At 43.7% G+C, this 17,944-nt stretch overlaps 1 protein-coding gene and 23 non-coding genes across 28 annotated transcripts in view; 1 reads left to right on the forward strand and 23 right to left on the reverse strand.

Moving 5' to 3' along the window:
* LOC146647603 (ATP-dependent 6-phosphofructokinase, platelet type-like) overlaps positions 1-17,944 on the forward strand; it is a 57,270-nt gene that overhangs the window by 16,806 nt on the left and 22,520 nt on the right. The window lies entirely within an intron of this gene.
* trnar-ucu (transfer RNA arginine (anticodon UCU)) lies at positions 2,495-2,586 on the reverse strand. The gene is given in 2 exon segments: positions 2,495-2,530; positions 2,550-2,586. It is a non-coding gene; the product is annotated as a tRNA-Arg (tRNA).
* trnar-ucu (transfer RNA arginine (anticodon UCU)) lies at positions 3,011-3,102 on the reverse strand. Its single transcript is given in 2 exon segments — positions 3,011-3,046; positions 3,066-3,102. It is a non-coding gene; the product is annotated as a tRNA-Arg (tRNA).
* On the reverse strand, positions 3,527-3,618 carry trnar-ucu (transfer RNA arginine (anticodon UCU)). The gene is given in 2 exon segments: positions 3,527-3,562; positions 3,582-3,618. It is a non-coding gene; the product is annotated as a tRNA-Arg (tRNA).
* trnar-ucu (transfer RNA arginine (anticodon UCU)) lies at positions 4,043-4,134 on the reverse strand. Its single transcript is given in 2 exon segments — positions 4,043-4,078; positions 4,098-4,134. It is a non-coding gene; the product is annotated as a tRNA-Arg (tRNA).
* trnar-ucu (transfer RNA arginine (anticodon UCU)) lies at positions 4,559-4,650 on the reverse strand. The gene is given in 2 exon segments: positions 4,559-4,594; positions 4,614-4,650. It is a non-coding gene; the product is annotated as a tRNA-Arg (tRNA).
* On the reverse strand, positions 5,075-5,166 carry trnar-ucu (transfer RNA arginine (anticodon UCU)). Its single transcript is given in 2 exon segments — positions 5,075-5,110; positions 5,130-5,166. It is a non-coding gene; the product is annotated as a tRNA-Arg (tRNA).
* trnar-ucu (transfer RNA arginine (anticodon UCU)) lies at positions 5,591-5,682 on the reverse strand. The gene is given in 2 exon segments: positions 5,591-5,626; positions 5,646-5,682. It is a non-coding gene; the product is annotated as a tRNA-Arg (tRNA).
* trnar-ucu (transfer RNA arginine (anticodon UCU)) lies at positions 6,107-6,198 on the reverse strand. The gene is given in 2 exon segments: positions 6,107-6,142; positions 6,162-6,198. It is a non-coding gene; the product is annotated as a tRNA-Arg (tRNA).
* On the reverse strand, positions 6,623-6,714 carry trnar-ucu (transfer RNA arginine (anticodon UCU)). The gene is given in 2 exon segments: positions 6,623-6,658; positions 6,678-6,714. It is a non-coding gene; the product is annotated as a tRNA-Arg (tRNA).
* On the reverse strand, positions 7,139-7,230 carry trnar-ucu (transfer RNA arginine (anticodon UCU)). The gene is given in 2 exon segments: positions 7,139-7,174; positions 7,194-7,230. It is a non-coding gene; the product is annotated as a tRNA-Arg (tRNA).
* On the reverse strand, positions 7,655-7,746 carry trnar-ucu (transfer RNA arginine (anticodon UCU)). The gene is given in 2 exon segments: positions 7,655-7,690; positions 7,710-7,746. It is a non-coding gene; the product is annotated as a tRNA-Arg (tRNA).
* trnar-ucu (transfer RNA arginine (anticodon UCU)) lies at positions 8,171-8,262 on the reverse strand. The gene is given in 2 exon segments: positions 8,171-8,206; positions 8,226-8,262. It is a non-coding gene; the product is annotated as a tRNA-Arg (tRNA).
* Positions 11,799-11,890, reverse strand: trnar-ucu (transfer RNA arginine (anticodon UCU)). The gene is given in 2 exon segments: positions 11,799-11,834; positions 11,854-11,890. It is a non-coding gene; the product is annotated as a tRNA-Arg (tRNA).
* Positions 12,315-12,406, reverse strand: trnar-ucu (transfer RNA arginine (anticodon UCU)). Its single transcript is given in 2 exon segments — positions 12,315-12,350; positions 12,370-12,406. It is a non-coding gene; the product is annotated as a tRNA-Arg (tRNA).
* On the reverse strand, positions 12,831-12,922 carry trnar-ucu (transfer RNA arginine (anticodon UCU)). Its single transcript is given in 2 exon segments — positions 12,831-12,866; positions 12,886-12,922. It is a non-coding gene; the product is annotated as a tRNA-Arg (tRNA).
* On the reverse strand, positions 13,347-13,438 carry trnar-ucu (transfer RNA arginine (anticodon UCU)). The gene is given in 2 exon segments: positions 13,347-13,382; positions 13,402-13,438. It is a non-coding gene; the product is annotated as a tRNA-Arg (tRNA).
* Positions 13,863-13,954, reverse strand: trnar-ucu (transfer RNA arginine (anticodon UCU)). Its single transcript is given in 2 exon segments — positions 13,863-13,898; positions 13,918-13,954. It is a non-coding gene; the product is annotated as a tRNA-Arg (tRNA).
* On the reverse strand, positions 14,379-14,470 carry trnar-ucu (transfer RNA arginine (anticodon UCU)). The gene is given in 2 exon segments: positions 14,379-14,414; positions 14,434-14,470. It is a non-coding gene; the product is annotated as a tRNA-Arg (tRNA).
* On the reverse strand, positions 14,895-14,986 carry trnar-ucu (transfer RNA arginine (anticodon UCU)). The gene is given in 2 exon segments: positions 14,895-14,930; positions 14,950-14,986. It is a non-coding gene; the product is annotated as a tRNA-Arg (tRNA).
* On the reverse strand, positions 15,411-15,502 carry trnar-ucu (transfer RNA arginine (anticodon UCU)). The gene is given in 2 exon segments: positions 15,411-15,446; positions 15,466-15,502. It is a non-coding gene; the product is annotated as a tRNA-Arg (tRNA).
* On the reverse strand, positions 15,927-16,018 carry trnar-ucu (transfer RNA arginine (anticodon UCU)). The gene is given in 2 exon segments: positions 15,927-15,962; positions 15,982-16,018. It is a non-coding gene; the product is annotated as a tRNA-Arg (tRNA).
* On the reverse strand, positions 16,959-17,050 carry trnar-ucu (transfer RNA arginine (anticodon UCU)). Its single transcript is given in 2 exon segments — positions 16,959-16,994; positions 17,014-17,050. It is a non-coding gene; the product is annotated as a tRNA-Arg (tRNA).
* On the reverse strand, positions 17,475-17,566 carry trnar-ucu (transfer RNA arginine (anticodon UCU)). The gene is given in 2 exon segments: positions 17,475-17,510; positions 17,530-17,566. It is a non-coding gene; the product is annotated as a tRNA-Arg (tRNA).

Consider the following 17,944-nt stretch of genomic DNA (forward strand, 5'->3'; position numbering starts at 1 on the left):
TGGATAACAGCTGTGTTTGAGTCTATTAGTCCTTGCTCTGATTGCCCTGTACCGTCTGCCTGAGGGCAACAGTTCGAACAGGGAGTGGCCAGGATGTGAGGTGTCTTTTATGATGTTTTGGGCCTTTTTAAAACAGTGGGCGTTGTGTAGAACTTCCAGTGTGGGGAGAGGGCAGCCAGTGATCTTTTGGGCGGTGTTAATGATCCCTTGGAGTGCTTTCCTCTGAGCCCCTGTGCAGCTAGTGTACCAGATGCATATGCAGTAAGTTAGAACACTCTCAATGGTGGCTCTGTAGAAGGACACCAGCAGTCTCTGTGTGATGTTATTCCTCCTGAGAATTCTCAGGAAGTACAGTCTCTGTTGGGCCTTTTTCAGCAGCTCGGAGGTGTTCACACTCCAGGAAAGGTTCTCCTCTATATTGACTCCCAGGAAGCGGAAGCTTGCCACCCTTTCTACACAGTCCCCATTTATGAATAGTGGTTGGATCTCTGCCTTTTTCCTTCTGAAGTCTATTATGAGTTCTTTGGTTTTTGAAGTGTTGAGGAGGAGGTTATTGGCCTTACACCATGACGTCAGCTGCTCCACCTCGTCTCTGTACGTAGACTCGTCTCCCTTGGAAATGAGCCCCACCACTGTGGTGTCATCTGCAAATTTCACAAAGATGTTGCTGTGGTGGCGAGGAGTGCAGTCGTGTGTGTAGAGAGAGTAGAGCAGTGGACTGAGCACACAGCCCTGGGGTGAGCCAGTGCTGAGACTCAGGGCTGAGGATGTGTGATGGCCAACTCTGACTCTCTGTCTACGGCCCGAGAGGAAGCTATTGATCCACATGCAGGTGCTGTATGGAAGCCCCAGGTCTTGTAGCTTGGCCACCAGTTTGTGTGGAAGGATGGTGTTAAAAGCTGAGCAGTAATCCACGAAGAGCATCCGCACATAGCTACCATGCTCTTCCAGGTGAGTTAATGCAGCATGGAGTGCTGTGGCTACAGCGTCTTCCGTGGATCGGTTTGCTCTGTAGGCAAACTGGTGTGGATCCAGGCTGCGGGGCAGGGCTGCTGTGATGTGTCTGCGGACCAGCTTCTCAAAGCATTTCATTACCACTGGGGTGAGTGCCACCGGTCTGTAGTCATTCAGGCCGGTGATGTGGGGCTTCTTAGGCAAGGGGACTATGGTGGAGGACTTCAGGCAGAGTGGGACAGTCGCCTGTGCGAGGGATTTGTTGAAAATCCTGGTGAAGATCCCAGCCAGCTGTCCTGCACAATCCCTCAATATTCGACCTGGCACACCATCAGGACCCGCCGCCTTCCTCGGGTTAACAGCCTGCAGCATGCGCCTCACCTTGTGCTCTTCCAGGGTGAGGGTGGTGCTGCTATGGGTGGCGTGTTGCTGCTGTGGCTCCAATACCTCCGGTACCCTGGTCTCAAAGCGGGCAAAGAAGATATTCAGCTCCTCTGCCAGCTCCAGGTCACCGTCCGCAGCTCCGAGATTGATCTTATAGTTGGTTAGGTGCTGGATGCCTTGCCACACCTGCTGGCTGGTATTACTCTTCAAATGGTCCTCGATCCTCCTCCTATAGTCCCCCTTTGCCTCTCTGATGCCTCTCTTCAGGTTGGATCGGGCTGTGGTGTAGTAATCCCTGTTGCCAGACCTGAACGCAATGTTCCTCTCCTTCAGCAGCTGCCTGACCTCCCGGGTCATCCAGGGCTTTTGGTTGGGATAAGCCCGGATCCGTTTGACTGCTGTAACAGTGTCTATGCAGTGTTTTATATAGCAGAGGACACCGTCTGTGAACATTTCCAAGTCCTGATGTTCAAAGATATCCCAGTTAGTCCTGTCAAAACAGTCCTGCAGCTGCTGAGAGGCACCCTCTGGCCATATGGTAATATTCTTTGTGATGGTAAGAGCAGTTTTCTTGAGGGGGGCATATGCAGGGATTAGAAACAGTGACAAGTGGTCAGACTGACCCAGATGTGGCAAAGGTCTGGCCCTGTAGCCCATTTTGATGTTGGAATAAACTTTGTCCAGAATCTTGTCACCCCTAGTGGCACACTTGACGTGCTGGTGGAATTTGGGGATTGCTCTTTTTAAGTCTGCGTGATTGAAGTCCCCTGCTACGATATGTACAGCGTCAGGGTAAGTGCTCTGTTTATTATTGATGTTTGTATGCAGGAGTGCGATCGCAGAGTTAGCATTAGCATCTGGTGGTATGTAAACAGCTGTTATTATGACAACGGTGAACTCCCTAGGTAGGTAGATGGGCCTGCATTTAACAGTCAGATATTCAATGTCCGGTGAACAGTGACGGTCTATTATCACTGTGTTGGTACAAGTAGTGTGGATTCTGTGCTTTGTAAACTTGAGGCTTTCATTTCCTGGTGGTAGTAACACATTTTCAGTTGACCAAAGCACTTTGTTTAGATGACTACAATCGAGATGGTCAAAAACTAAGATTTTTGTGTAGCAGGAACATTCAATAAAGTTCTCCACTTTAAATTAGTGACTCTGGTGGGACTTGAACCCACAACCTTTGAATTACATCTGATGGAATACACTAGAAGTCCAACGCGCTATCCATTGCGCCACAGAGCCTACAAATTCTGCACTTGATGACCCAGAATGTGGCGTAGAACTCACGTTGGTGATGTGAACGTGCCTAGAAACTCCATTCTGAGTACCTACTGTTCAGATGCGCATTTGTGTGCAACCTGAATCTTCTCTGCTTTGCAAAGAATTCAAGGGAAATAAAAACCCTCTTGAGTTAGTGATTCTGGTGGAACGCAAACCTAGAAAATTACATCAACAGCAAACTCAACTGTATTTAAATGACAGCCATATGCTACTACAAGTAGTGTGGATTCTGTGCTTTGTAAACTTGAGGCTTTCATTTCCTGGTGGTAGTAACAGATTTTCAGTTGACCAAAGCACTTTGTTTAGATGACTACAATCGAGATGGTCAGAAACTAAGATTTTTGTGTAGCAGGAACCTTCAATAAAGTTCTCCCCTTTAAATTAGTGACTCTGGTGGGACTCGAACCCACAACCTTTGAATTGCATCTGATGGAATCCACTAGAAGCACAATGCGCTATCCATTGCGCCACAGAGCCTAAAAAGCCAAGTCTTGATGACCCAGAATGTGGCGTAGAACTCACGTTGGTGATGTGAACGTCCCTAGAAACCCCATTCTGAGTACCTACTGTTCAGATGCGCATTTGTGTGCAACCTGAATCTTCTCTGCTTTGCAAAGAATTCAAGGGAAATAAAAACCCTCTTGAGTTAGTGATTCTGGTGGAACGCAAACCTAGAAAATTACATCAACAGCAAACTCAACTGTATTTAAAGGAGAGCCATATGCTACTACAAGTAGTGTGGATTCTGTGCTTTGTAAACTTGAGGCTTTCATTTCCTGGTGGTAGTAACAGATTTTCAGTTGACCAAAGCACTTTGTTTAGATGACTACAATCGAGCTTGTCAGAAACTGAATTTTTTGTGTAGCAGGAACCTTCAATAAAGTTCTCCCCTTTAAATTAGTGACTCTGGTGGGACTTGAACCCACAACCTTTGAATTGCATCTGAAAGGATCCACTAGAAGTCCAACGCGCTATCCATTGCGCCACAGAGCCTACAAATTCTGCACTTGATGACCCAGAATGTGGCGTAGAACTCACGTTGGTGATGTGAACGTGCCTAGAAACCCCATTCTGAGTACCTACTGTTCAGATGCGCATTTGTGTGCAACCTGAATCTTCTCTGCTTTGCAAAGAATTCAAGGGAAATAAAAACCCTCTTGAGTTAGTGATTCTGGTGGAACGCAAACCTAGAAAATTACATCAACAGCAAACTCAACTGTATTTAAATGACAGCCATATGCTACTACAAGTAGTGTGGATTCTGTGCTTTGTAAACTTGAGGCTTTCATTTCCTGGTGGTAGTAACAGATTTTCAGTTGACCAAAGGACTTTGTTTAGATGACTACAATCGAGATGGTCAGAAACTCAGATTTTTGTGTAGCAGGAACCTTCAATAAAGTTCTCCCCTTTAAATTAGTGACTCTGGTGGGACTCGAACCCACAACCTTTGAATTGCATCTGATGGAATCCACTAGAAGTCCAACGCGCTATCCATTGCGCCACAGAGCCTACTATTGCTGGTCTTTATTACCCAGAATGTGGCGTAGAATTCACGTAGGTGATGTGAACATCCCTAGAAACTCCATTCTGAGTACCTACTGTTCAGATGCGCATTTGTGTGCAACCTGAATCTTCTCTGCTTTGCAAAGAATTCAAGGGAAATAAAAACCCTCTTGAGTTAGTGATTCTGGTGGAACGCAAACCTAGAAAATTACATAAACAGCAAACTCAACTGTATTTAAAGGACAGCCATATGCTACTACAAGTAGTGTGGATTCTGTGCTTTGTAAACTTGAGGCTTTCATTTCCTGGTGGTAGTAACAGATTTTCAGTTGACCAAAGCACTTTGTTTAGATGACTACAATCGAGATGGTCAGAAACTAAGATTTTTGTGTAGCAGGAACCTTCAATAAAGTTCTCCCCTTTAAATTAGTGACTCTGGTGGGACTCGCACCCACAACCTTTGAATTGCATCTGATGGAATCCACTAGAAGTCCAATGCGCTATCCATTGCGCCACAGAGCCTCCTAAGTCTGGTCTTTATTACCCAGAATGTGGCGTAGAATTCACGTAGGTGATGTGAATGTCCCTAGAAACCCCATTCTGAGTACCTACTGTTCAGATGCGCATTTGTGTGCAACCTGAATCTTCTCTGCTTTGCAAAGAATTCAAGGGAAATAAAAACCCTCTTGAGTTAGTGATTCTGGTGGAACACAAACCTAGAAAATTACATCAACAGCAAACTCAACTGTATTTAAGGGAGAGCCATATGCTACTACAAGTAGTGTGGATTCTGTGCTTTGTAAACTTGAGGCTTTCATTTCCTGGTGGTAGTAACAGATTTTCAGTTGACCAAAGCACTTTGTTTAGATGACTACAATCGAGATGGTCAGAAACTCAGATTTTTGTGTAGCAGGAACCTTCAATAAAGTTCTCCCCTTTAAATTAGTGACTCTGGTGGGACTCGAACCCACAACCTTTGAATTGCATCTGATGGAATCCACTAGAAGTACAATGCGCTATCCATTGCGCCACAGAGCCTAAAAAGCCAAGTCTTGATGACCCAGAATGTGGCGTAGAACTCACGTTGGTGATGTGAACGTCCCTAGAAACCCCATTCTGAGTACCTACTGTTCAGATGCGCATTTGTGTGCAACCTGAATCTTCTCTGCTTTGCAAAGAATTCAAGGGAAATAAAAACCCTCTTGAGTTAGTGATTCTGGTGGAACGCAAACCTAGAAAATTTCATCAACAGCAAACTCAACTGTATTTAAATGACAGCCATATGCTACTACAAGTAGTGTGGATTCTGTGCTTTGTAAACTTGAGGCTTTCATTTCCTGGTGGTAGTAACACATTTTCAGTTGACCAAAGCACTTTGTTTAGATGACTACAATCGAGATGGTCAAAAACTTAGATTTTTGTGTAGCAGGAACCTTCAATAAAGTTCTCCCCTTTAAATTAGTGACTCTGGTGGGACTTGAACCCACAACCTTTGAATTACATCTGATGGAATCCACTAGAAGTCCAACGCGCTATCCATTGCGCCACAGAGCCTACTATTGCTGGTCTTTATTACCCAGAATGTGGCGTAGAATTCACGTAGGTGATGTGAACATCCCTAGAAACTCCATTCTGAGTACCTACTGTTCAGATGCGCATTTGTGTGCAACCTGAATCTTCTCTGCTTTGCAAAGAATTCAAGGGAAATAAAAACCCTCTTGAGTTAGTGATTCTGGTGGAACGCAAACCTAGAAAATTACATCAACAGCAAACTCAACTGTATTTAAATGACAGCCATATGCTACTACAAGTAGTGTGGATTCTGTGCTTTGTAAACTTGAGGCTTTCATTTCCTGGTGGTAGTAACAGATTTTCAGTTGACCAAAGCACTTTGTTTAGATGACTACAATCGAGCTTGTCAGAAACTAAATTTTTTGTGTAGCAGGAACCTTCAATAAAGTTCTCCCCTTTAAATTAGTGACTCTGGTGGGACTTGAACCCACAACCTTTGAATTGCATCTGAAAGGATCCACTAGAAGTCCAACACGCTATCCATTGCGCCAAAGAGCCTACAAATTCTGCACTTGATGACCCAGAATGTGGCGTAGAACTCACGTTGGTGATGTGAACGTGCCTAGAAACTCCATTCTGAGTACCTACTGTTCAGATGCGCATTTGTGTGCAACCTGAATCTTCTCTGCTTTGCAAAGAATTCAAGGGAAATAAAAACCCTCTTGAGTTAGTGATTCTGGTGGAACGCAAACCTAGAAAATTACATCAACAGCAAACTCAACTGTATTTAAAGGACAGCCATATGCTACTACAAGTAGTGTGGATTCTGTGCTTTGTAAACTTGAGGCTTTCATTTCCTGGTGGTAGTAACAGATTTTCAGTTGACCAAAGCACTTTGTTTAGATGACTACAATCGAGATGGTCAGAAACTAAGATTTTTGTGTAGCAGGAACCTTCAATAAAGTTCTCCGCTTTAAATTAGTGACTCTGGTGGGACTCGAACCCACAACCTTTGAATTGCATCTGATGGAATCCACTAGAAGTACAATGCGCTATCCATTGCGCCACAGAGCCTAAAAAGCCAAGCCTTGATGACCCAGAATGTGGCGTAGAACTCACGTTGGTGATGTGAACGTCCCTAGAAACCCCATTCTGAGTACCTACTGTTCAGATGCGCATTTGTGTGCAACCTGAATCTTCTCTGCTTTGCAAAGAATTCAAGGGAAATAAAAACCCTCTTGAGTTAGTGATTCTGGTGGAACGCAAACCTAGAAAATTACATCAACAGCAAACTCAACTGTATTTAAAGGACAGCCATATGCTACTACAAGTAGTGTGGATTCTGTGCTTTGTAAACTTGAGGCTTTCATTTCCTGGTGGTAGTAACAGATTTTCAGTTGACCAAAGGACTTTGTTTAGATGACTACAATCGAGATGGTCAGAAACTAAGATTTTTGTGTAGCAGGAACCTTCAATAAAGTTCTCCCCTTTAAATTAGTGACACTGGTGGGACTCGAACCCACAACCTTTGAATTGCATCTGATGGAATCCACTAGAAGTCCAATGCGCTATCCATTGCGCCACAGAGCCTCCTAAGTCTGGTCTTTATTACCCAGAATGTGGCGTAGAACTCACGTAGGTGATGTGAACATCCCTAGAAACCCCATTCTGAGTACCTACTGTTCAGATGCGCATTTGTGTGCAACCTGAATCTTCTCTGCTTTGCAAAGAATTCAAGGGAAATAAAAACCCTCTTGAGTTAGTGATTCTGGTGGAACGCAAACCTAGAAAATTACATCAACAGCAAACTCAACTGTATTTAAAGGACAGCCATATGCTACTACAAGTAGTGTGGATTCTGTGCTTTGTAAACTTGAGGCTTTCATTTCCTTGTGGTAGTAAGACACTTTCAGTTGACCAAAGCACTTTGTTTAGATGACTACAATCTAGGTTGTCAGAAACTAAATTTTTTGTGTAGCAGGAACCTTCAATAAAGTTCTCCCCTTTAAATTAGCGACTCTGGTGGGACTTGAACCCACAACCTTTGAATTGCATCTGAAAGGAACCACTAGAAGTCCAATGCGCTATCCATTGCGCCACAGAGCCCTCAAATTCTGGACTTGATGACCAAGAATGTGGCGTAGAATTCACGTAGGTGATGTGAATGTCCCTAGAAACCCCATTCTGAGTACCTACTGTTCAGATGCGCATTTGTGTGCAACCTGAATCTTCTCTGCTTTGCAAAGAATTCAAGGGAAATAAAAACCCTCTTGAGTTAGTGATTCTGGTGGAACACAAACCTAGAAAATTACATCAACAGCAAACTCAACTGTATTTAAGGGAGAGCCATATGCTACTACAAGTAGTGTGGATTCTGTGCTTTGTAAACTTGAGGCTTTCATTTCCTGGTGGTAGTAACAGATTTTCAGTTGACCAAAGCACTTTGTTTAGATGACTACAATCGAGATGGTCAGAAACTAAGATTTTTTTGTAGCAGGAACCTTCAATAAAGTTCTCCCCTTTCAATTAGTGACACTGGTGGGACTCGAACCCACAACCTTTGAAATTCATCTGATGGAATCCACTAGAAGTCCAATGCGCTATCCATTGCGCCACAGAGCCTCCTAAGTCTGGTCTTGATGACCCAGAATGTGGCGTAGAATTCACGTAGGTGATGTGAACATCCCTAGAAACCCCATTCTGAGTACCTACTGTTCAGATGCGCATTTGTGTGCAACCTGAATCTTCTCTGCTTTGCAAAGAATTCAAGGGAAATAAAAACCCTCTTGAGTTAGTGATTCTGGTGGAACGCAAACCTAGAAAATTTCATCAACAGCAAACTCAACTGTATTTAAATGACAGCCATATGCTACTACAAGTAGTGTGGATTCTGTGCTTTGTAAACTTGAGGCTTTCATTTCCTGGTGGTAGTAACAGATTTTCAGTTGACCAAAGCACTTTGTTTGGATGACTACAATCGAGCTGGTCAGAAACTAAGATTTTTGTGTAGCAGGAACATTCAATATAGTTCTCCCCTTTAAATTAGTGACTCTGGTGAGACTCGAACCCACAACCTTTGAATTGCATCTGATGGATTCCACTAGAAGTCAAACAAACTATCCATTGCGCAACAGAGCCTACAAATTCTGGCCTTGATGACCCAGAATGTGGCGTAGAATTCACGTAGGTGATGTGAACGTCCCTAGAAACCCCATTCTGAGTACCTACTGTTCAGATGCGCATTTGTGTGCAACCTGAATCTTCTCTTCTTTGCAAAGAATTCAAGGGAAATAAAAACCCTCTTGAGTTAGTGATTCTGGTGGAACGCAAACCTAGAAAATTACATCAACAGCAAACTCAACTGTATTTAAATGACAGCCATATGCTACTACAGAATCAGAATCAGAAACTTTATTGTCATTGTCATGAGAAAAACGAAATTAAGAATGGTCCCCGATCATTGCATCATCCCTAGCAATATCAAAATATAAATAAAACAATAAAATTCAATAAATAAAATAGATAGAATACTTAAAATACTAATAAGATATAACAGTAAAACATTCACATACATTCCCACACACATGCTTCAGACCGTGCATAGATTAACACAAGAGTGGCGTGATGGACATTTTTTTGTAGTATTCAGATGTGTTATTGCAGTTGGATAACAGCTGTGTTTGAGTCTATTAGTCCTTGCTCTGATTGCCCTGTACCGTCTGCCTGAGGGCAACAGTTCGAACAGGGAGTGGCCAGGATGTGAGGTGTCTTTTATGATGTTTTGGGCCTTTTTAAAACAGTGGGCGTTGTGTAGAACTTCCAGTGTGGGGAGAGGGCAGCCAGTGATCTTTTGGGCGGTGTTAATGATCCCTTGGAGTGCTTTCCTCTGAGCCCCTGTGCAGCTAGTGTACCAGATGCATATGCAGTAAGTTAGAACACTCTCAATGGTGGCTCTGTAGAAGGACACCAGCAGTCTCTGTGTGATGTTATTCCTCCTGAGAATTCTCAGGAAGTACAGTCTCTGTTGGGCCTTTTTCAGCAGCTCGGAGGTGTTCACACTCCAGGAAAGGTTCTCCTCTATATTGACTCCCAGGAAGCGGAAGCTTGCCACCCTTTCTACACAGTCCCCATTTATGAATAGTGGTTGGATCTCTGCCTTTTTCCTTCTGAAGTCTATTATGAGTTCTTTGGTTTTTGAAGTGTTGAGGAGGAGGTTATTGGCCTTACACCATGACGTCAGCTGCTCCACCTCGTCTCTGTACGTAGACTCGTCTCCCTTGGAAATGAGCCCCACCACTGTGGTGTCATCTGCAAATTTCACAAAGATGTTGCTGTGGTGGCGAGGAGTGCAGTCGTGTGTGTAGAGAGAGTAGAGCAGTGGACTGAGCACACAGCCCTGGGGTGAGCCAGTGCTGAGACTCAGGGCTGAGGATGTGTGATGGCCAACTCTGACTCTCTGTCTACGGCCCGAGAGGAAGCTATTGATCCACATGCAGGTGCTGTATGGAAGCCCCAGGTCTTGTAGCTTGGCCACCAGTTTGTGTGGAAGGATGGTGTTAAAAGCTGAGCAGTAATCCACGAAGAGCATCCGCACATAGCTACCATGCTCTTCCAGGTGAGTTAATGCAGCATGGAGTGCTGTGGCTACAGCGTCTTCCGTGGATCGGTTTGCTCTGTAGGCAAACTGGTGTGGATCCAGGCTGCGGGGCAGGGCTGCTGTGATGTGTCTGCGGACCAGCTTCTCAAAGCATTTCATTACCACTGGGGTGAGTGCCACCGGTCTGTAGTCATTCAGGCCGGTGATGTGGGGCTTCTTAGGCAAGGGGACTATGGTGGAGGACTTCAGGCAGAGTGGGACAGTCACCTGTGCGAGGGATTTGTTGAAAATCCTGGTGAAGATCCCAGCCAGCTGTCCTGCACAATCCCTCAATATTCGACCTGGCACACCATCAGGACCCGCCGCCTTCCTCGGGTTAACAGCCTGCAGCATGCGCCTCACCTCGTGCTCTTCCAGGGTGAGGGTGGTGCTGCTATGGGTGGCGTGTTGCTGCTGTGGCTCCAATACCTCCGGTACCCTGGTCTCAAAGCGGGCAAAGAAGATATTCAGCTCCTCTGCCAGCTCCAGGTCACCGTCCGCAGCTCCGAGATTGATCTTATAGTTGGTTAGGTGCTGGATGCCTTGCCACACCTGCTGGCTGGTATTACTCTTCAAATGGTCCTCGATCCTCCTCCTATAGTCCCCCTTTGCCTCTCTGATGCCTCTCTTCAGGTTGGATCGGGCTGTGGTGTAGTAATCCCTGTTGCCAGACCTGAACGCAATGTTCCTCTCCTTCAGCAGCTGCCTGACCTCCCGGGTCATCCAGGGCTTTTGGTTGGGATAAGCCCGGATCCGTTTGACTGCTGTAACAGTGTCTATGCAGTGTTTTATATAGCAGAGGACACCGTCTGTGAACATTTCCAAGTCCTGATGTTCAAAGATATCCCAGTTAGTCCTGTCAAAACAGTCCTGCAGCTGCTGAGAGGCACCCTCTGGCCATATGGTAATATTCTTTGTGATGGTAAGAGCAGTTTTCTTGAGGGGGGCATATGCAGGGATTAGAAACAGTGACAAGTGGTCAGACTGACCCAGATGTGGCAAAGGTCTGGCCCTGTAGCCCATTTTGATGTTGGAATAAACTTTGTCCAGAATCTTGTCACCCCTAGTGGCACACTTGACGTGCTGGTGGAATTTGGGGATTGCTCTTTTTAAGTCTGCGTGATTGAAGTCCCCTGCTACGATATGTACAGCGTCAGGGTAAGTGCTCTGTTTATTATTGATGTTTGTATGCAGGAGTGCGATCGCAGAGTTAGCATTAGCATCTGGTGGTATGTAAACAGCTGTTATTATGACAACGGTGAACTCCCTAGGTAGGTAGATGGGCCTGCATTTAACAGTCAGATATTCAATGTCCGGTGAACAGTGACGGTCTATTATCACTGTGTTGGTACAAGTAGTGTGGATTCTGTGCTTTGTAAACTTGAGGCTTTCATTTCCTGGTGGTAGTAACACATTTTCAGTTGACCAAAGCACTTTGTTTAGATGACTACAATCGAGATGGTCAAAAACTAAGATTTTTGTGTAGCAGGAACATTCAATAAAGTTCTCCACTTTAAATTAGTGACTCTGGTGGGACTTGAACCCACAACCTTTGAATTACATCTGATGGAATCCACTAGAAGTCCAACGCGCTATCCATTGCGCCACAGAGCCTACAAATTCTGCACTTGATGACCCAGAATGTGGCGTAGAACTCACGTTGGTGATGTGAACGTGCCTAGAAACTCCATTCTGAGTACCTACTGTTCAGATGCGCATTTGTGTGCAACCTGAATCTTCTCTGCTTTGCAAAGAATTCAAGGGAAATAAAAACCCTCTTGAGTTAGTGATTCTGGTGGAACGCAAACCTAGAAAATTACATCAACAGCAAACTCAACTGTATTTAAATGACAGCCATATGCTACTACAAGTAGTGTGGATTCTGTGCTTTGTAAACTTGAGGCTTTCATTTCCTGGTGGTAGTAACAGATTTTCAGTTGACCAAAGCACTTTGTTTAGATGACTACAATCGAGATGGTCAGAAACTAAGATTTTTGTGTAGCAGGAACCTTCAATAAAGTTCTCCCCTTTAAATTAGTGACTCTGGTGGGACTCGAACCCACAACCTTTGAATTGCATCTGATGGAATCCACTAGAAGCACAATGCGCTATCCATTGCGCCACAGAGCCTAAAAAGCCAAGTCTTGATGACCCAGAATGTGGCGTAGAACTCACGTTGGTGATGTGAACGTCCCTAGAAACCCCATTCTGAGTACCTACTGTTCAGATGCGCATTTGTGTGCAACCTGAATCTTCTCTGCTTTGCAAAGAATTCAAGGGAAATAAAAACCCTCTTGAGTTAGTGATTCTGGTGGAACGCAAACCTAGAAAATTACATCAAGAGCAAACTCAACTGTATTTAAAGGAGAGCCATATGCTACTACAAGTAGTGTGGATTCTGTGCTTTGTAAACTTGAGGCTTTCATTTCCTGGTGGTAGTAACAGATTTTCAGTTGACCAAAGCACTTTGTTTAGATGACTACAATCGAGCTTGTCAGAAACTGAATTTTTTGTGTAGCAGGAACCTTCAATAAAGTTCTCCCCTTTAAATTAGTGACTCTGGTGGGACTTGAACCCACAACCTTTGAATTGCATCTGAAAGGATCCACTAGAAGTCCAACGCGCTATCCATTGCGCCACAGAGCCTACAAATTCTGCACTTGATGACCCAGAATGTGGCGTAGAACTCACGTTGGTGATGTGAACGTGCCTAGAAACCCCATTCTGAGTACCTACTGTTCAGATGCACATTTGTGTGCAACCTGAATCTTCTCTGCTTTGCAAAGAATTCAAGGGAAATAAAAACCCTCTTGAGTTAGTGATTCTGGTGGAACGCAAACCTAGAAAATTACATCAACAGCAAACTCAACTGTATTTAAATGACAGCCATATGCTACTACAAGTAGTGTGGATTCTGTGCTTTGTAAACTTGAGGCTTTCATTTCCTGGTGGTAGTAACAGATTTTCAGTTGACCAAAGGACTTTGTTTAGATGACTACAATCGAGATGGTCAGAAACTCAGATTTTTGTGTAGCAGGAACCTTCAATAAAGTTCTCCCCTTTAAATTAGTGACTCTGGTGGGACTCGAACCCACAACCTTTGAATTGCATCTGATGGAATCCACTAGAAGTCCAACGCGCTATCCATTGCGCCACAGAGCCTACTATTGCTGGTCTTTATTACCCAGAATGTGGCGTAGAATTCACGTAGGTGATGTGAACATCCCTAGAAACCCCATTCTGAGTACCTACTGTTCAGATGCGCATTTGTGTGCAACCTGAATCTTCTCTGCTTTGCAAAGAATTCAAGGGAAATAAAAACCCTCTTGAGTTAGTGATTCTGGTGGAACGCAAACCTAGAAAATTACATCAACAGCAAACTCAACTGTATTTAAATGACAGCCATATGCTACTACAAGTAGTGTGGATTCTGTGCTTTGTAAACTTGAGGCTTTCATTTCCTGGTGGTAGTAACAGATTTTCAGTTGACCAAAGCACTTTGTTTAGATGACTACAATCGAGATGGTCAAAAACTAAGATTTTTGTGTAGCAGGAACATTCAATAAAGTTCTCCACTTTAAATTAGTGACTCTGGTGGGACTTGAACCCACAACCTTTGAATTACATCTGATGGAATCCACTAGAAGTCCAACGCGCTATCCATTGCGCCACAGAGCCTACAAATTCTGCACTTGATGACCCAGAATGTGGCGTAGAACTCACGTTGGTGATGTGAACGTGCCTAGAAACTCCATTCTGAGTACCTACTGTTCAGATGCGCATTTGTGTGCAACCTGAATCTTCTCTGCTTTGCAAAGAATTCAAGGGAAATAAAAACCCTCTTGAGTTAGTGATTCTGGTGGAACGCAAACCTAGAAAATTACATCAACAGCAAACTCAACTGTATTTAAATGACAGCCATATGCTACTACAAGTAGTGTGGATTCTGTGCTTTGTAAACTTGAGGCTTTCATTTCCTGGTGGTAGTAACAGATTTTCAGTTGACCAAAGCACTTTGTTTAGATGACTACAATCGAGATGGTCAGAAACTAAGATTTTTGTGTAGCAGGAACCTTCAATAAAGTTCTCCCCTTTAAATTAGTGACTCTGGTGGGACTCGAACCCACAACCTTTGAATTGCATCTGATGGAATCCACTAGAAGCACAATGCGCTATCCATTGCGCCACAGAGCCTAAAAAGCCAAGTCTTGATGACCCAGAATGTGGCGTAGAACTCACGTTGGTGATGTGAACGTCCCTAGAAACCCCATTCTGAGTACCTACTGTTCAGATGCGCATTTGTGTGCAACCTGAATCTTCTCTGCTTTGCAAAGAATTCAAGGGAAATAAAAACCCTCTTGAGTTAGTGATTCTGGTGGAACGCAAACCTAGAAAATTACATCAACAGCAAACTCAACTGTATTTAAAGGAGAGCCATATGCTACTACAAGTAGTGTGGATTCTGTGCTTTGTAAACTTGAGGCTTTCATTTCCTGGTGGTAGTAACAGATTTTCAGTTGACCAAAGCACTTTGTTTAGATGACTACAATCGAGCTTGTCAGAAACTGAATTTTTTGTGTAGCAGGAACCTTCAATAAAGTTCTCCCCTTTAAATTAGTGACTCTGGTGGGACTTGAACCCACAACCTTTGAATTGCATCTGAAAGGATCCACTAGAAGTCCAACGCGCTATCCATTGCGCCACAGAGCCTACAAATTCTGCACTTGATGACCCAGAATGTGGCGTAGAACTCACGTTGGTGATGTGAACGTGCCTAGAAACCCCATTCTGAGTACCTACTGTTCAGATGCGCATTTGTGTGCAACCTGAATCTTCTCTGCTTTGCAAAGAATTCAAGGGAAATAAAAACCCTCTTGAGTTAGTGATTCTGGTGGAACGCAAACCTAGAAAATTACATCAACAGCAAACTCAACTGTATTTAAATGACAGCCATATGCTACTACAAGTAGTGTGGATTCTGTGCTTTGTAAACTTGAGGCTTTCATTTCCTGGTGGTAGTAACAGATTTTCAGTTGACCAAAGGACTTTGTTTAGATGACTACAATCGAGATGGTCAGAAACTCAGATTTTTGTGTAGCAGGAACCTTCAATAAAGTTCTCCCCTTTAAATTAGTGACTCTGGTGGGACTCGAACCCACAACCTTTGAATTGCATCTGATGGAATCCACTAGAAGTCCAACGCGCTATCCATTGCGCCACAGAGCCTACTATTGCTGGTCTTTATTACCCAGAATGTGGCGTAGAATTCACGTAGGTGATGTGAACATCCCTAGAAACCCCATTCTGAGTACCTACTGTTCAGATGCGCATTTGTGTGCAACCTGAATCTTCTCTGCTTTGCAAAGAATTCAAGGGAAATAAAAACCCTCTTGAGTTAGTGATTCTGGTGGAACGCAAACCTAGAAAATTACATCAACAGCAAACTCAACTGTATTTAAATGACAGCCATATGCTACTACAAGTAGTGTGGATTCTGTGCTTTGTAAACTTGAGGCTTTCATTTCCTGGTGGTAGTAACAGATTTTCAGTTGACCAAAGCACTTTGTTTAGATGACTACAATCGAGCTTGTCAGAAACTAAATTTTTTGTGTAGCAGGAACCTTCAATAAAGTTCTCCCCTTTAAATTAGTGACTCTGGTGGGACTTGAACCCACAACCTTTGAATTGCATCTGAAAGGATCCACTAGAAGTCCAACGCGCTATCCATTGCGCCACAGAGCCTACAAATTCTGCACTTGATGACCCAGAATGTGGCGTAGAACTCACGTTGGTGATGTGAACGTGCCTAGAAACTCCATTCTGAGTACCTACTGTTCAGATGCGCATTTGTGTGCAACCTGAATCTTCTCTGCTTTGCAAAGAATTCAAGGGAAATAAAAACCCTCTTGAGTTAGTGATTCTGGTGGAACGCAAACCTAGAAAATTACATCAACAGCAAACTCAACTGTATTTAAATGACAGCCATATGCTACTACAAGTAGTGTGGATTCTGTGCTTTGTAAACTTGAGGCTTTCATTTCCTGGTGGTAGTAACAGATTTTCAGTTGACCAAAGCACTTTGTTTAGATGACTACAATCGAGCTTGTCAGAAACTAAATTTTTTGTGTAGCAGGAACCTTCAATAAAGTTCTCCCCTTTAAATTAGTGACTCTGGTGGGACTTGAACCCACAACCTTTGAATTGCATCTGAAAGGATCCACTAGAAGTCCAACACGCTATCCATTGCGCCAAAGAGACTACAAATTCTGCACTTGATGACCCAGAATGTGGCGTAGAACTCACGTTGGTGATGTGAACGTCCCTAGAAACCCCATTCTGAGTACCTACTGTTCAGATGCGCATTTGTGTGCAACCTGAATCTTCTCTGCTTTGCAAAGAATTCAAGGGAAATAAAAACCCTCTTGAGTTAGTGATTCTGGTGGAACGCAAACCTAGAAAATTACATCAACAGCAAACTCAACTGTATTTAAAGGACAGCCATATGCTACTACAAGTAGTGTGGATTCTGTGCTTTGTAAACTTGAGGCTTTCATTTCCTGGTGGTAGTAACAGATTTTCAGTTGACCAAAGCACTTTGTTTAGATGACTACAATCGAGATGGTCAGAAACTAAGATTTTTGTGTAGCAGGAACCTTCAATAAAGTTCTCCCCTTTAAATTAGTGACTCTGGTGGGACTCGCACCCACAACCTTTGAATTGCATCTGATGGAATCCACTAGAAGTCCAATGCGCTATCCATTGCGCCACAGAGCCTCCTAAGTCTGGTCTTTATTACCCAGAATGTGGCGTAGAATTCACGTAGGTGATGTGAATGTCCCTAGAAACCCCATTCTGAGTACCTACTGTTCAGATGCGCATTTGTGTGCAACCTGAATCTTCTCTGCTTTGCAAAGAATTCAAGGGAAATAAAAACCCTCTTGAGTTAGTGATTCTGGTGGAACACAAACCTAGAAAATTACATCAACAGCAAACTCAACTGTATTTAAGGGAGAGCCATATGCTACTACAAGTAGTGTGGATTCTGTGCTTTGTAAACTTGAGGCTTTCATTTCCTGGTGGTAGTAACAGATTTTCAGTTGACCAAAGCACTTTGTTTAGATGACTACAATCGAGATGGTCAGAAACTCAGATTTTTGTGTAGCAGGAACCTTCAATAAAGTTCTCCCCTTTAAATTAGTGACTCTGGTGGGACTCGAACCCACAACCTTTGAATTGCATCTGAAAGGATCCACTAGAAGTCCAACACGCTATCCATTGCGCCAAAGAGCCTACAAATTCTGCACTTGATGACCCAGAATGTGGCGTAGAACTCACGTTGGTGATGTGAACGTGCCTAGAAACTCCATTCTGAGTACCTACTGTTCAGATGCGCATTTGTGTGCAACCTGAATCTTCTCTGCTTTGCAAAGAATTCAAGGGAAATAAAAACCCTCTTGAGTTAGTGATTCTGGTGGAACGCAAACCTAGAAAATTACATCAACAGCAAACTCAACTGTATTTAAAGGACAGCCATATGCTACTACAAGTAGTGTGGATTCTGTGCTTTGTAAACTTGAGGCTTTCATTTCCTGGTGGTAGTAACAGATTTTCAGTTGACCAAAGCACTTTGTTTAGATGACTACAATCGAGATGGTCAGAAACTAAGAT

The sequence above is a fragment of the Rhamphochromis longiceps genome, linkage group LG18 (genome assembly GCF_057381845.1).
Source record: "Rhamphochromis longiceps isolate RC_006_pf linkage group LG18, R_longiceps_female_GT1.1, whole genome shotgun sequence".
In the NCBI taxonomy this organism is placed as follows: domain Eukaryota; kingdom Metazoa; phylum Chordata; class Actinopteri; order Cichliformes; family Cichlidae; genus Rhamphochromis; species Rhamphochromis longiceps.